The following is a 17,212-nucleotide window of genomic DNA, read 5'->3' on the forward strand; positions in this document are numbered from 1 at the left end:
AACGCAGTCCCATTGATGTCTATGGGGAAAGAAAAAAAAGTTATGTTTAAACCTAACACCCTAACATAAAAACCACATCTAAACACCCCTAATCTGCCATCCCCAACATCGCCACAACCTAGATACAGTTATTAACCTTTAATCTGCTGCCCCTAACCTTGTCGTCACCTACATTACACTTATTAACCCCTAATCTGCTTCCCCCAATGTCGCCGCCACTATAATAAATTTTTTAACCACTAAACCTAACCCTAACCTAAGCCTAAGTCTAACCCTAAGGTAAACCTAACCCTAACACTCCCTAACATAAATATAATTAAAAAAATAAACCTTGCAATTATTATCTAAATAATACCTATTTAAAACTAAATACATACTTACCTGTAAAATAAAACCTAAGCTAGCTACAATATAACTAATAGTTAAATTGTATCTATCTTAGGTTTTATTTTTATTTCACAAGTAAGTTTGTATTTATTTTAACTAGGTACAATAGTTAGTAAAAAGTTAATAACTATTTACTAGCTACTTAGTTAAAATAAATACAAACTTACCTGTAAAATAAAACCTAAGGTACCTTACACTAAAAACTATCATTACAATAATATAAATTGAATTATTAAAAGACAATTATTTAACTTACAAAAAAATTAACACTAAATTACAAAAAATAAAAAACCTTATAAAAAAAAAAAACTGAATTGCTCCTAATCTAATAGCCCTATCAAAATAAAAAGGCATGGGCATTGCCCCAAATAAATCAGCTCTTTTACCTGTAAAAAAATTACAAACACCCCCATCAGTAAAACCCACCACCCACGCAACCAAACCCCCCCAAATAAAAACCTAACCTAAACATTGCCTTGCAAAGGCATTTGGATGGGCATTGCCCTTAAAAGTGCATTTAGCTCTTTTACTGTCCAAAACCCTAAGCTTAAAAAAACCTACCCAAAAAATCCTTTATAAAACACTAACCCCCGACGATCCACTTACAGTTATCGAAGTCCTGACATCTATCCTCATCCAAGCAGCAAGAAGTCTTCATCCATGTGGCCTCTTCGATCTTCATCCAGCTGGCGAAGTCCTCATGCAAGCGGAAAGAAGTCTTCATCCAGACGGCATCTTCTATCTTCAACCATCCAGTGCGGAGCGAGTCCATCTTCAAGACATTCGCTGCAGAGCATCCTCTTCATACCGTCGTCGCTGGAAAATGAAGGTTCCCTTTAAGTGATGTCATACAAGATGGTGTTCCTTACATTCCTATTGGCTGATAGAAATTAAAGGGGATACAATCCTATTGGCTGTTGCAATCAGCCAATAGGATTGAGCTTTCATCCTATTGGCTGATTGGAACAGCCAATAGTATGAGAGCTCAATCCTATTGGCTGATTGGATCAGCCAATAGGTTCAAAGCTCAATCCTATTAACTGATTGCAACAGCCAATAGGATTTTTTCCCCTTTAATTCCTATTGGCTAATATAAATATTTCAGCCAAAAAGAATGTAAGGGACGCTATCTTGGATGACATCACTTAAAGGGAACCTTCATTTTCTAGCGACGCCCATATAAAGAGGATACTCCACGACAGATGTCTTGAAGATGGACCCGCTCAGCGCCGGATGGATGAAGATAGAAGATGCCGTCAGGATGAAGACTTCTTTACGCATGGATGAGGACTTCACCGGCTGGATGAAGATCAAAGAGGCCACATGGATGAAGACTTCTTGCCGTTTGGATGAGAATGGATGTCCGGACTTTGATAACTGTAAGTGGATCGTCAGGGTTTAGTGTTAGGTTTTTTTAGGGGTTTTTGGGTGTTTTTTTTTGTTAGGTTAGGGTTTTGGGCAGTAAAAGAGCTAAATGCCCTTTTAAGGGCAATGCCCAGCCAAATGCCCTTTTCAGGGCAATGTTTAGCTTGGGTTTATTTATTTAGTTTTTATTTGGGGGGTCTGGTTGGGTGGGTGGTGGGTTTTACTGTTGGGGGTGTCTGCATTTTTTTACAGGTAAAAGAGTTGATTTCTTTGGGGCAATGCCCCGCAAAAGGCCCTTTTAAGGGCAATTGGCAGTTTAGTGTAGGCTAGGTTTTTTTTATTTTGGGGGGCTTTTTTATTTTGATAGGGCTATTAGATAAGGATTAATTTGTATTTATTTTCGATAATGCTGTTTTTAATTTTTTGTAATTTAGTGTTTATTTTTTTTGTAAGTTAGACAATAGTATTTTTTTTTTTTTTAATTAAAGATATTTGGAGGGTACACAATCCCAATGTTCACGCATTCACATGTGAATCAAAACAATTTCAATCTTTCTCCTGAATTGACTTTTTTTTAGTAGCAGAGAGAATTTTTGGTTTGAATCCAATAGCTCAGATTGGGGATTTTACTATATCTAATCGAGCAAATGTATCTTTGGAGTTACATTAGGAAGAGCTAAAACCAGATCCTGTTAAAACTTATATTTTTCCCTCCTTTTTAGTTAGTAACCTGAAATTTAAAAATTGGTTGACTATAAAATGGCAGGAATATGCAAAACGGAACCCATCATATATTTCTAAAAGTGAGACTTTCTGGGAAACTGCCAAAGCAGTTGTCAGGGGTGAAGTTAAAGTATATCACCAAAAACTAAAGCAAAAATATCATAGTAGAGAAGTGGAACTTTCCAATCATGTTAAAAATACATATAATACCTATCTGAGTTGTCCGATTCAAATAAATTGGGACTCTTATATTAAGGCTAAAAAAGAATGGGAGATCGCTAGGGCTCAGAAATCACAATTGATGAATTCAGGACTAGAGCAAACTTTTATAGATATGGGGATAAAATTGGAAAATACTTAGCTAGATGTGTAAGAAACCATGAGAAACAGAATTATATTAAGGTTATTAAAAAGGATGATATTAAAATTAATAAATCTGAGGAATATAGCCAGATGTTTTATAATTTTTTTTAAAGAATTATACTCCCCAACAGAGATAAATACTACCAATTAAGCTAAATTCTGGCAGAAGATATCAGTACCTGCCCTGTCCCCTGAGTATTTACAACTATTGAATTTGCCTATAACGAAAACTGAAATACAATATGCAATTGATAAATTGAAAATGAATAAAGCTTCTGGCCCTGATCTTTTAACAGGTGTTTTTTTTACAAACTATTAAAACAAGAAATTACATCCACTCTGTTAAAATTATTTAATGACTATTTTGTAAACGGATTAAAACCCTCCCCATATTTTTCAGCTGCTACAATTACACTTATTCAGAAGAAAGGTAAGGACCCAACCTCTTTAGATTCATACTGTCCAATTTCACTCTTAAATAGTGACTACAAATTGCTTATTGGTATCATGGCACATAGACTGAAAGGGCCCCTAGACTCTCTAGTGCATGCAGACTAGGTCGGCTTTATGGCTTATAGAAATCCATCCGCTAACATTCGAAAAATGTTCTTACTCTTAGATGATTACTGGAATCTTGATAAACAAAAAAAATCCAAAATCTTACACGATCAAGCTATTTTATCAATTGATGCCCAAATGGCGTTTGACTCAATTACTTGGGACCATCTTTTTCATACGATGAGTCAATTTGGATTTAAAGGTCTATTTCTAAAATGTACCAAAACAATATATTCAAAAGCTTCTTCTTCAATATTGGTAAATGGGTCTTTAAGTAATAGTTTTTTTTATGGTGAAAGGTACACGGCAGGGGTGTCCGATTTCTCCTTTATTTTTTAATTTAGCTATTGAACCCCTTGCAATATTATTTAGAATGGAACTTCAAGGAATTCCTCTTGGGGATAAGAAGCTTAAACTTCTACTTTATGCTGATGATCTGTTACTATTTCTTAATAATACACAATTAGAAATCCCATATATTTTAAAATGTATTCAGGAGTTTGGCTCTTTCTATTTCAGTATTTTATTTGAGAAGATTAAACAAAACCTAACTAATTGGTCCCATATTCCGCTTTCCCTTCCCTTCTCTATCTGTATACAACAGTGTATGTCTAGCTAACAGTTAAAATCATCTAATTAAAATGATTATTTTACCAAAATGTTTATATCTAATACACCCATTTACCCATTCCACTAAATAAAAAGATATTAATTAACGCATTTAAGACAGTTTGGTGGGCTATCCTTCCCTTCTCTATCTGTATACAACAGTGTATGTCTAGCTAAAATTGCAATGGATTGGCTTACGGACGGTAATTATATTGCTGACTTAGAGGTGGAAAAAAAGCTAGTCTTTCCTTTTTCTTTAACTGCTTTGTTACACTGTCCTATTCAACATATACTGATTACAATAAAAAGGATGTATACTAGATATTATATTATTATAGCATGGCAACATCTAAGATCATTATTAAATACAGACCTTTATATGTCAAATATGTCCAGTAAGAATTTTAATTTTAATTGAATACAACCGGGGTTGCAAATGGGATTATCACTATTCAAAAATGGTATCAGCTCCATTGATTTTTATAAGTTGATACTTTCTAACTTAGGTGAAGCTAATTTACAGAAACTAGATAGAAGTTGGCAACAAATTCTAGATATATCTGGTGAGGATATGGTGAAATGTAGCATACAAAAGGCGGATAAAGCCAGAATCTCTGCAGCATGGTGGGAATCTCATGTAAAACTTATTAACCAGGTTTACATTACACCAGCTAAACTTAATCGCTGGTATCCTAACACTCAAAACTACTGTCCTGGGCGCCACTCCTCGGAAGCCGACCTGGTTCATATGTTCTGGAGCTGCCCTCAAATTCAGAAGTTTTGGTCCCGAGTTCAATTTTGGCTCTGTAAGATCTTAAAAATAAATATTAAATTTGATAAAAGACACATATTTCTCTTACATGATAGGCCAAATCCGCGGGTAAATATTTGTTTCATTAACATAACTATTTTGGGTGGTAGATACCTTATATTTAAAAATTGGAAAAATAAACGAGAACCAATTATTAATAATTTATACCGATTTATAACGATTTGATGCCTATACCTCTACAGTAAAAGGTATTGAGAGATATTATATGAAATGGACAGCGTATATGGAGATATATGAAACCAATTTTCAAAAACAACTATTAATTCCTATTGAAAATGTAATATTGACTAAGTTCCTTAGCTCATTAAAGTAATTTCTAAATGTTGTATCTTACTTTCTGAGATGTAGCAAAGGAAGTTGGATGATATGATGAGAGTATACTCCTTTGCCTTTATTTGTCTTTCCTTTCCCCCCCTTTTTTGTTGTTGCTGTTTGTTTTCTCTTTTACTATCCGATCTTGAAGGGTATTGTGGGTCAATATACCTATTTTTTAAGTTTAGATTAGATTAGATTGCTTGTTAACAATAGTCAGATATATGTTTAATTAAATGAAGGTTACAACTTTATAGGTCATAAATATTTATATATTCTAGTTGGACATTGATTCATCTACTGTGAACTTAACAGTGTATAAGTGATTAGTTTCTTGTTCTTTTCTGTATCACAAAAGTCTACAAAAAGTTGATATTTTTGTCATTGATATTGATCTGTTGGATCTGAGTTTTGCATTGTCTAAGTGATGGGATCTCTTATGTATTTTAACCTTGATTTTTTTTTTCTGTGTTATTGCTTAAAGGATTACTTTCTGTTATAATTTTTAAGCTAAACAACTAACATATTAAAGTTAATAAACATTAATTAAAACCTACTGACCTATATTTTCTCCAAAACTAAGTTTCATAATGTTCTAAAAGTTATATCTTTTATTCGCGGATGATGTCCCGTTATCCTGCCCACTATTTTCAGCACTTAGTGTTCAAAATACTTAAACCAATAACTTTGTGTTTAAAGCGCCATTTTGAAACCTAGGTATTGTAAACGGATTGGTACAGAGCAAAGGATACCCACGGAGTGGGTTTGGAAAACAATTACATTTGCAGACAAGATTTCTGATATACGGTAGAGATATGTTAATGAAATGCTATTGATAAAAAGCTTATTTGGGGTAGTTAGTTAGTAACAGGCATAGAAAATATTTACTTACAGTGGCCCTTTAAACTTCAATAAAAATTATAAAGTAAAAAAAAAAAAAGACAGCTGTATTTTAATAATTTAATTTATTTTATTTTATTGCAATGTTAGTTTTTAGTGTAAGGATCTTAGGTTTTATTTTACTGGTAAGTTTGTATTTATTTTAACTAGGTAGCTATTAAATAGTTAACTATTTACTAACTAGTCTACCTAGTTAAAATAAATACAAACTTACCTGTGAAATAAAAGTAAAACCTAAGATAGCTACAATGTAACTATTATTTATGTTGTAGCTAGTTTAGGTTTTATTTTACAGGTAAGTATGTATTTAGTTTTAAATAGGTATTATTTGGTTAATAATTGTAAGGTTTATTTTGCTTTATTTAATTATATTTAAGTTAGGGGGTGTTAGGGTTACTTTAGGGTTAGACTTAGGGTTAGGATTATGTTAGGGTTAGGATTAGGGGTTAATATATTTATTATTATTATTATTATTTATTTATTTATATAGCGCCGACAGATTCCGCAGTGCTGCCCATGGGTACAAGGATAACAGTACAGTGGAGAAACAATACGATAAGACACAAAATTTTACAGACAAATACAGGGTGAATTGAGGGCCCTGTTCCAGTGGGAACTTACAATCTAGATGGGTAGGAGGATTGGAAAAAGGAGGTGGGGACTGCAGAGGTGAGAATGATATCAGTGAGGAGATAGAGGGCAACTGTTCGTTAATTGAAGTTAGTTTGTTAAGTCGGGTGATAAGCTTCCCCGAACATAAAGGGCTTTAGGGAACGTTTAAAGGAGGAGAGGTTAGGGGCAAGTCTGACATCTCGAGGAAGTGCGTTCCAGAGGGTTGGTGCTGCACGAGAGAAGTCCTGTAGTCTAGAATGAGAGGAGGTGATGGTAGAGGATGCAAGAAGCAGGTCATTGTTGGATCTTAGGGGACGGGCATGAGTATATTTGTTGATGAGTGAGGACAGGTAGGGTGGGGCAGCATTGGTGAGGGCTTTGTAGGTCAGGGTGAGAATTTTGAATTTAACTCTGTTGTGAATGGGGAGCCAGTGAAGAGACTCACAGAGAGGCGCAGCAGAAACAGAGCATCGAGAGCGATGGATTAGTCTGGCAGATGCATTTAGGACGGATTGGAGGGGAGAGAGGTGGAAGAGAGGGAGGTCAGTTAGTAAGTTGTTACAGTAGTCAAGTCGGGAAATTACCAGGGAGTGGATGAGCTGTTTGGTAGTTTCAGCACTCAGAAACGGGCGAATTTTGGAGATATTGCGTAGGTGGTTGCGGCAGGATGAAGAGAGCAGTTGGATGTGGGGAATGAAGGACAGATTTGAGTGAAGCGTGACTCCGAGGCAGCGGACTTGGGGTGATGGGGAGATAGTGGTGCCGCCAATAGTGATAGAAAAATTAGAGACTGGAGTGGAGCTAGAGGGGGGAATTAGAAGTAGTTCGGTCTTGGACATATTTATTTTTAGGTGGTAAGAAGCCATCCAGGAGGAAATGCCGGATAAGGAGTCCTTGATGTGAGATTTGACAGAAGGAGAGAGTGCAGGGGTGGAAAGGTAGATCTGGGTATCATCAGAATAGAGGTGATAGCTGAAGCCATAGCTGTTGATAAGTTTACCCAGTGAAGAAGTGTAGATAGAGAAGAGTAGAGGACCCAGGACAGAGCCTTGAGGTACTCCAACAGACAGGGACAATAGAGAGGAGGAGTCACCAGCAAAAGAGACTGAGAAGGATCTGTTAGAGTTAGTGATGTTGAAGGTCAGAGGGTTAGGGGTTAATAATTTATTTTAGTATATTTGGTTGTGGGGGGGGCTTGCTGTTTAGTGGTTAATAGGTTTATAATTGCACGATGTGGGCAGACGGCAGATTAGGGGTTAATAATATTTAAATAGTGTTTGCGATGCGGGAGGGAGGCGGTTTAGGGGTTAATACGTTTATTATAGTGGCAACGATGTCGAGGAGCGGCGGAATATAGGGGTTAATAAATTTTTTAGTGGCGGCGATGTCCGGAGCGGAAGATTAGGGGTTAATAATTTTATTTTAGTGTTTGTGATGCGGGAGGGCCTCGGTTTAGGGGTTAATAGGTAGTTTATGGGTGTTAGTGTACTTTGTAACAGTTTAGTTATGAGTTTTATGTTACAGCTTTGTAGCATAAGACTCATAACTACTGACTTTAAATGGCGGTACGGATCTTGTGGGTTTTAGGCTGTACCACTCACTTTTTGGCCTCCCAGGCAAGCTCGTAATACCGGCGCTATGGAAGTCCCATTGAAAAAGGACTTTTTTAAAAGTGCGGTACTGACGTTGCGTGACGGTCAAAAAGGTGTGTGGTACAGCTATACCTACAAGACTTGTAAAAGCGGTGTTAGGGAAAAAGCATCGTTATGAGCCATAACAATGCTTTTTCACTCATAACGCAAAACTCTTAATCTAGCTGAGAGCTATTTGAATCTGCTTTGTCTAATCTTGAGTTCAAGGTATTCAAATATATCAGTAAGCTCAATAATGTCTCTCTTTACTGTCAGTTATTACTCACTTTGTTGCTCCTTCCAGTATACACTCTTCCAGTATCTTGGACCTTATTGGACAAACATAAAAATCCTCTGCAAAGATTTATGTCTTTTAAATGCTTGTTATATATTATAAAGCGTTTAAACATTATTAAGAATCCTTTTTCAAATGGAGCCCTATGCTTTCTATGAAATTACAAAATTGAGAAAATTATTAGTCTATCTAGTTGGATAACAAAATATAGAAAAGTTATAAAATCTACGACTCAGTGGATGATTCCTATAGCCAGAATCAATACTAGAAGAACTTTCACTTTTTTTTATACCTGAAGAACAACTCAGCTATTAAGTCCAAACAATGTTTCCATTATAAGGTTCATTTTTCAAATCACCATAACTTTAACATTCAGATGTTAATTTGTGCGCGTATTACAGGTTGAAAGTAAACGCGTTTGCATGAGAGCAATTTAATTTTTTTTACGTCAAGTTAACACGAGTGGAGACCTAGGGCCTGATTTATCAATGTCTGGCGGACTTGATACGCTGTAGTGTATCATGTCCGCCAGGCATCCAGTGGCGACTCTAGGAACAATATATGGGGGGGGGGGCACAAAAAATAGCACAGACAAAATGGGGGGGCACTAATAATTTTCAACACTAAATTATGCCACTGAAAAAAAACTAAATAAATATAAATAAGATTCCAAAATACCAGAGTAATGCAGTATGCACTTATACCTTTTTATTGTACTAACCTAATACTTAAAAGACAAGCTTTCAAGAGCTTTCCTTTCTTCCTCAAGTATAGCTTCAGACCTGAGAAAGAGAGGAAAACTCTCAAAAGCTTTTATTTACAGTTTAACCCCTTAAGGACCAGCGACGTACCCTGTATGTCGTTGGCCTTTTTTTGGGACTTGATTGTTTTATAGCGCGGTCTTGCCACCAGCGTTGAGACTGCTCTATTCCACAAAGCCTGCTGGAGGGAGGGCATTAATAGCGTGTTCTTGCTAGACTTGTGCTATTATGTCCTGAAAAAACCCTTAACGACCAGCGACATACAGGGTACATTGTTGTCATTAAGGGGTTAAAGCAATAACACTAGGGCTCTGTAAACCAGGGTTCTTCAAACTTTTTTTCCCAAGACCCAGTGCCATGATACCACTTACCTTTGTGACTCTATTTTTGTGTTTTGTATGAAAACACACACACACTCTGACTCACCCTCATGCAACACACACACACTCTTATACTACACACACACCACACACTCACCCTCATACTACACACACACCACACACATATCACACACCTTCATACAACACACACACAACACACTCACCCTCATACTACACACTCACCACACACATACCACACACCCTCATACAACACACACACCACACACTTATACTACACACACCACACACACATAGCATACACCCTCATACAACACACACACCACACACACATACTTTAATACAGCACACACACTCATACTACACACATTCTACATCATACTGCACACACACCACACACTCACCCTCATACTGCACACCACACACTCACCCTCATACACTCACCCTCATAGTGTGCACACACCACACACTCACCCTCATACTACACACACACCACACACTCACCCTGATACTACACACAACACACTCACAACACACTCACTCTCATACTACACACACACACTCATAATACACACACCTTACCCACATACCACACACCCTATATGGTATATCACAAGTTTTTTGGGACAAATACTTTTTTTTCAATAAAAGCAAGATGTGTTTAAAGGGACATACATAACATTTTTCATTAATGGTCTAGAAAGAGCATGCAATTTGAAATAACTTTCTAATGTACTTCTATTAGCTAATTTGCTTAATTCTTTTGATATACTTTGCTGAAAAGCATACAGTATAGAGATAGGCTCAGTAGCTGCTGATTGGTAGCTGCACATAGATGCCTTATGTGATTGGCTCACCCATGTGCATTGCTATTTCTTCAACAAAGGATATGTAAAGAATGAAGCAAATTAGATAATAGAAGTAAATTGGAATGTTGTTCAAAATGTTATTCTCTATCAAGTTTTCTACTATAAATACTAGAATATATAAGACAATGTGTAAAATAGTGAGTAAATTTGAATATTGAATGTACTGTACCACAATTACATGAACAAATTCTGGCTCTCAATTCATGGCAATTGGAGTGAGGCAGTAACTTGGCATTTTTTTAAAGCTACTTTCAATAGAGCTTTTCTATAAGATTCCTAACTGAACTCTGCATTTAATAATAATCAGTTTTCATAATTAAAAAGTATTATACTGTATCTGAGATGTGTTTCTGAAATGTAGTGTCTCATTCACTGAACATGTTGTTATCTGCAAACTAAAGTATTTATTAAATTGGTAATAATTCTGTGGCCACAGAAAGTAATAACATAATTATTTTACAGTGCATTATACCATTATTTATACAGTTTTTATAATAAATGATACTGAAATTATATTATATGAATAATAACAATAATAAATTATTCACAATTGCACCATTGCAGAATGCTGGCATGTACAACAAATATGCTATTGTTTCTATGCCAGAGTTGTTATACACACCAGTATCCAGAAGATGGAGCCATAGAGAAAAATGTGGTGGAAAAAGACTTGGCAAAAACGGAGTGTCATATTTTCTTGAAGAACCATACACTTCTCATTATAAACAGTGCTCTGAGGGTATGAATCTGCTGTGAGCAGAAATGACAGTTGGAGCACTTTTCATGATGATGATGTATAAAATTTGGTGATTTTTTTTTTATACTTTTACACTCCTGAAACAGTGAATCATTTATAATGTAGGAGGTTATTGGCAATCATTATGCTTTTTAGTGATATGACCTGCAGTCAACTTGCACAGAACATGTGACCCAAATTACCAAGAAGATATGCTGGTAACAGTAAATTTGGGGATATTTTAACGTTTACAGAGTCCTGAAACAGTGAGTGAATCATCATGCATTTTTTTCTCTTACCCCAGAATAAGATCATCTGCTCTATTTTCTTTGTCACGGACCGGTCTCAGACTGTGCCACTGCAAGACAGCCAGTGCCTGCTGCTGCTGCATTTCCCCACGCTTCTGCACAAAGCACCTGCTGGCTGGCTCCTCCCTCTTCCTCTCCAGTGGCAGTGAGTCTCCGGCCACAATCATGTTCCTTGTGCTGGCCTGGCTGGCATGTGTGATAGGAACGAACGTGACCTGGCTGCCCTGCCTCAGCTGCCTGGAACTCAGACTGGAGGAGGAGAAAATAGCGCACCATCATGCAGGGTATATTAAAGTGCCGTTGTGCTGCATTTAGAGCTGGTGTTGTGGTGTGGTGGGTGGGTTCCAAGTGTGAACACGGGTTTGGAAAGGCGCGCTGTCACTGCGCAATTATTTACCACAGTCATTATTCTCAATTAATTCAATGACAAAATAAAAACAGTCACCCGTCCCAGAGTAAAAAATAAAAACATTAAAAAAACTACACTCATCCAGCATTATGCAAGTGCTGGGCCCGGCGGGGGGGGGGCAAGCCATATTCAGGGGGGGGGCAATTGCCCCCCTTGCCCCCCTTTGCCACTGGTTACCAACAAGACTTTCAATCATAAAATGTGCATGAATTGTAGAACAGTATATGCAGTCTTTTTAGCAGGTTGTACCATCTGTCACCTGCAGTATGTAGGTTTGACAACTAGGCAGGTGCGTTCACGTATATGTGAGCACCTATCCAATATAAAGGCAGGTATAGTCACAACCCCACCGGTCCCATATTTTAATAGGGTCCACCACAAGGACCCTTCTAGTTTCAAATGGACTATAATTGAAACCATTGGTATTGGGAATACCTGTAATAAGTCTATGATTATGGGATTTGCCGAAGCTAGTAAGACCAGCCTGTAACTCACTGTTCCTGTGTTGGTGTAAATGGATTTTATCTTTGTTTAATAATAAAGATTTTGGATTTTAACATTTGGATTCAAGTTTCCTCTTTTCTGTTTATATATATTTCCCCTGTATGTTCTCCTACACTGGACACTGTCTGCCTCTGTCACCTAAGCCCTCATCATGATTTTTATGACACCCCCTCCACTCCCTGCACTCAGACCTCTGTAACACTTTCTGTCCTTTTTAGCCATTTTGTGTTTCAAGATATAGGGGCCTGGTGAACTGCTTGTGCAATGCCGCCCCGTACAGATTCACGTTCAATCAGCCGCTAGCAGGGGGCATCAATCAACGCAAACATATGCAATAGGGTGGATTGATGTCCGCAGCCTCAGAGGCGGAGGACGAATTAAGGAGCTGCAGTCTTAAGACCACTGCTTTTTAACTCCTGTTTCATGCAACCCTAAAGACTCAAGCAGAAACAGGGTTATTTAGCCCCATTGGGGCCATGATAAATCAGCCCCAAAATCTGTAAATTCCATTGAATTGGTCAGTATTGCTTCAGACTTGAAAAAGAAAGGAAGACTTCTGAAAGCTTGTCAACTTATAAATGTATAGTTAGTCCAATAAAAAATAATCATTGCTCAATTGTCAGGGTGCCAGGAAATAGACTGAGATGAGAAGTGCAAAAATAATCACACCTTTATTAATAGCAAAAAATAATAAAAAGTCCACAAGTAAAAAAAAAGCCATGAATCAAAAACAAAGCTGGTAGTCAGACGAGCCGAGTCAGGAGCCAAAGAAAGTAGTCAGACTAGACGGAATCAGGAACAAGGAGAACAGCAGAGTCAGGAACAAGCCAGGGATCAGGAACAAGGAGGGACATTAGACAGCCAGGTAATACACAGGAGCTCTCACAAACAGGTCTGAGACAATGCAAGGGCAAAGCATACTGAACAGAGGCCCTTTAAATAATAAGTGATGACATCACAATTCTGAGACTGCATCCTGTCTCACACGGATAATGTATACCAGTCTGGCCATAAAAGAAAGTGCAGGAAATGAGCAGCATCACACACTATGCACCAGAGTCAGCAAGAGAGGTGAGTAAAATTGCTGCCAGCAGCACATGGCAAACAAAACAGAGAAAAAACCCTGACAGTACCCTCCCCTCAATGACCCCTCCCCTGCAGGAGGACAAAAGGCTTATTGGGGAAATGATCATGGAAGGCATGGAAGAGGGCGGGAGCATGAACATCAGAGGAGGGAACCCATGAACGCTCCTCTGAACTGTAACCCCTCCAGTGAACCAAATACTGTACGCAGCCCCTGGACATACAAGAGTCAATAATGCTGCTGACCTCATACTCCTCAAAAAAGATAGGACGGGGACGAGGCAACACAGTTGAGTATTCGAAAAGGACCAACATAACGGGGAGCCAGTTTATTGGAAGGCACATGAAGGTTCAAGTTGTGGGAGGACAGCCAAACTCTCTCACCAACCTGGTAGGAAGGCGCGGGCAGACGCCTATGATCAGCCTGGAACTTTTGGCGCTTCATAGAACGATGAAGGCATTCCTGAATCTGCACCCATGTGTAACGGAGTTGCCAGAGATGCTCCTACAAAGCCAGAATACCCTGAGACATAAATGAATCGGGTAACAAGGATGGTTGAAACCCATAATTCGCCATGAACTGGGATAACTTGGAGGAAGCATTAATAGCACTATTACAAGCAAACTCTGCCCAAGGTAAGAGTTCAGACCAATTATTGTGGTGATCTGAGACATAGCAATGGAGGAACTGTTCCAGAGCTTAATTAGACCATTCTGCAGCCCCATTGGATTGAGGGTGATATGCAGAGGAGAAGGAAAGCTGGATCCCCATTTGAGCACACAAGGAAAGCCAGAATCTGGAGACAAACTGGCTACCCTGGTCCGACACTATCTCCTTGGGTAACCCATGTAAACGGAAGACTTCCCGGGCAAAAATTGAAGCAAGCTCCTGAGCGGTAGGCAACTTCTTCAAAGGAATGCAATGTGACATTTTAGAAAAATGGTCAACCACCATAAGGATAACAGTATTGCCACTGGAAACAGGGAGCTCGACAATGAAGTCCATAGAAAGATGTGTCCAAGGACGCTCACCATTAGCAATAGGTGGAAGAAGACCCACAGGAAGACGTCGAGGAGTCTTATTCTGTGCACAAACTGAGCAGGAGGCAACAGTCACAGCAACATCAGAACGAAGACCTGGCCACCAGAATTGTCGAGTGACAGACCAAATAATTTGGTTCTTGCCTGGGTGACCTGGGGCTATAGGATAGTGGTAAGTGTGCAAAAGTTTAGTTCGAAGACTCTCAGGAACAAAACACTTACCATTAGGTTTCTCAGGAGGTGCATTAGTTTGTGCAGCCAGGATCTCCTCCCCCAAGGGAGAAGTCAAATAAGTACGTATGGTAGCCAAAATATGGTCAGGATGTATAACTGGAGTAGGTACAGACTCCTCCTTGGACAGAGGCAAAAATTGTTGAGAGAGGGCATCAGCCCTAACATTCTTACTACCAGGCAGGTAGGAGACCACATAATTAAACCGAGACAAAAATGGTGCCCATCTGGCCTGTTGGGCGACAAACGTTTTGCTTCAGATAGATAAATTAAATTCTTGTGGTCAGTAAGAATGAGCACTGGCACGCTAGTACCCTTGAGAAGATGCCTCCATTCCTTGAGTGCCAAAATTATGGCCAGTAATTCCCTGTCACCATTTTCATAATTGCACTCCACTGGAGACAATTTCTTAGAGAAGAAACCACATGGATGCAAGGAACCGTCAGGTGTAGGACGTTGAGACAAGAGGGCACCTACTCCAGTCTCAGACACATCAACCTCAAGAACAAAAGGCAGGACAGGGTTATGATGAGCCAGAACTGGAGCAGAAGCAAAGGCAGTCTTAAGACTAATAAAGGCTTTAATGACAGTAGGTGACCAATGGAGTGGATCATTCTCTTTACGGGTCATGTCTGTGATAAGTTTGACCAAGGAAGAAAAGTTTTTAATAAACTTTCTATAGTAATTGGCGAACCCCAAAAAACGTTGAATAGACCGAAGATCAACTGGGCGCGGCCACTGCAGAACTGTAGATAACTTGTCAGGATCCATGGAGAACCCTGCAACAGAGATAACATAACCTAGGAAGGTTACTTGAGTCTGATGGAACTCACATTTCTCGAGTTTACAAAACAGGCCGTTCTCACATAGTCTCTGAAGAACCCGTGTAACATCAGAAAGATGATCCTTAAGTGTGGGTGAGTGTATGAGGATGTCGTCTAGGTACACCACAACAAACTGTTGCAACATATCTCATAGGACATCATTAATAAATTCCTTTAAAACAGCAGGATCATTACACAGGCCAAAGGGCATTACAAGATACTCATAATGCCCGCTCCTGGTGTTAAATGCTGGTTTCCATTCTTGGCCCTCCTTGATCCTAACGAGATTGTACGCTCCTCTCAAATCACGTTTAGCAAAGACCGTAACTCCCTTGAGGCAGTCATAGAGTTCCGTAATGAGCGGAATAGGGTAAGCATTCTTAATGGTAAGACGATTAAGACCCCTATAATCGATGCATGGTCTTAACTCGCCATCCTTTTTCTTCACAAAGAAGAAGCCAGCACCTGCAGGAGAGCAGGATTTGCGGATGATCCCCCATGACAGAGCGTCGGCAACATATTCCTCCATAGCACAATTCTCCGCAACAGACAGAGGGTAAACCCGGCCCCGAGGAGGAATGGCTCCGGGTTGCAGGTCTATGGCACAATTGTAAGACCAGTGAGGAGGCAACGTACTGGCAGGCACCTTGTCAAAAATGTTTAGGAACTCTTGGTACTGTTTCGGGCAAATGAGATACCGAAGACGTGCACAAGACTTTAACTGGTTTCTGAAGACAAGTGGAAATACATTGCGGAGACCACAACAAAATTTCGGACCTGCGCCAGTCGAGACTGGGATTGTGCTTTTGGAGCCAGGGATAACCCAGAACAATCGGAAAATGTGGAGAGTTTATCACTTGGAACTGGAGGGATTCAAAATGGAGATCCCCAACAGCCATGGATAACGGAGCAGTTTTGTGAGTAACGAGTACGGGTTGAAGGGGCCTGCCATCAATGGCCTCAATAGCAAGCGGAACGGACCAAGGCAAAACAGGAATGGAGTGCTTTGATACAAAAGCACTGTCAATGAAATAGCCCGCAGCACCAGAGTCAACAAGAGCCTGGGTGACTATGGAGGTGTCCACCAAGGAAAGGACAACCATGACCAAAGGTTTCTCCTTTAGCAGTTCCGGGGATGAGGATAAACCATCCAAGGTCTGCCCCCAACAGGACTTTAGGTGTGAGCGTTTCCCGGCTGTGTAGGACAAGACTTCAAAAGGTGGTCCTGTAACCCAAAATAGAGGCAGAGCCCCTCCCTCCTCCTAAAGGCCCTCTCCGCCATGGAGAGACACGTGAATCCCAACAGCATTGGCTTAGCAGTACCTGGTGACTCTGGACCAGGAGGCATGGGAGGAGAGGAAGGCATGGGTGGGAACGAACACATAGGAGACAACGGAACAGGAGACTTCCGCAAGCGCTCCTTGAAAGAGGGCCTCTCACTTAGTCTGATGTCAATAAGGATCAAAAAAGACACCAATGCGGGGGCGGAGCCAACTACCTAAACAACAAGACGCACCATCT

The 17,212-nt window shown here is 39.3% G+C and overlaps 1 protein-coding gene across 3 annotated transcripts in view; it reads right to left on the reverse strand.

Moving 5' to 3' along the window:
* Positions 1 to 17,212, reverse strand: part of LOC128656085 (alpha-1,4-N-acetylglucosaminyltransferase-like) — a 202,001-nt gene that overhangs the window by 17,953 nt on the left and 166,836 nt on the right. The gene's annotated exons all lie outside the window — the stretch shown is intronic.

This window comes from Bombina bombina, chromosome 4 (assembly GCF_027579735.1).
Source record: "Bombina bombina isolate aBomBom1 chromosome 4, aBomBom1.pri, whole genome shotgun sequence".
Taxonomy (NCBI): domain Eukaryota; kingdom Metazoa; phylum Chordata; class Amphibia; order Anura; family Bombinatoridae; genus Bombina; species Bombina bombina.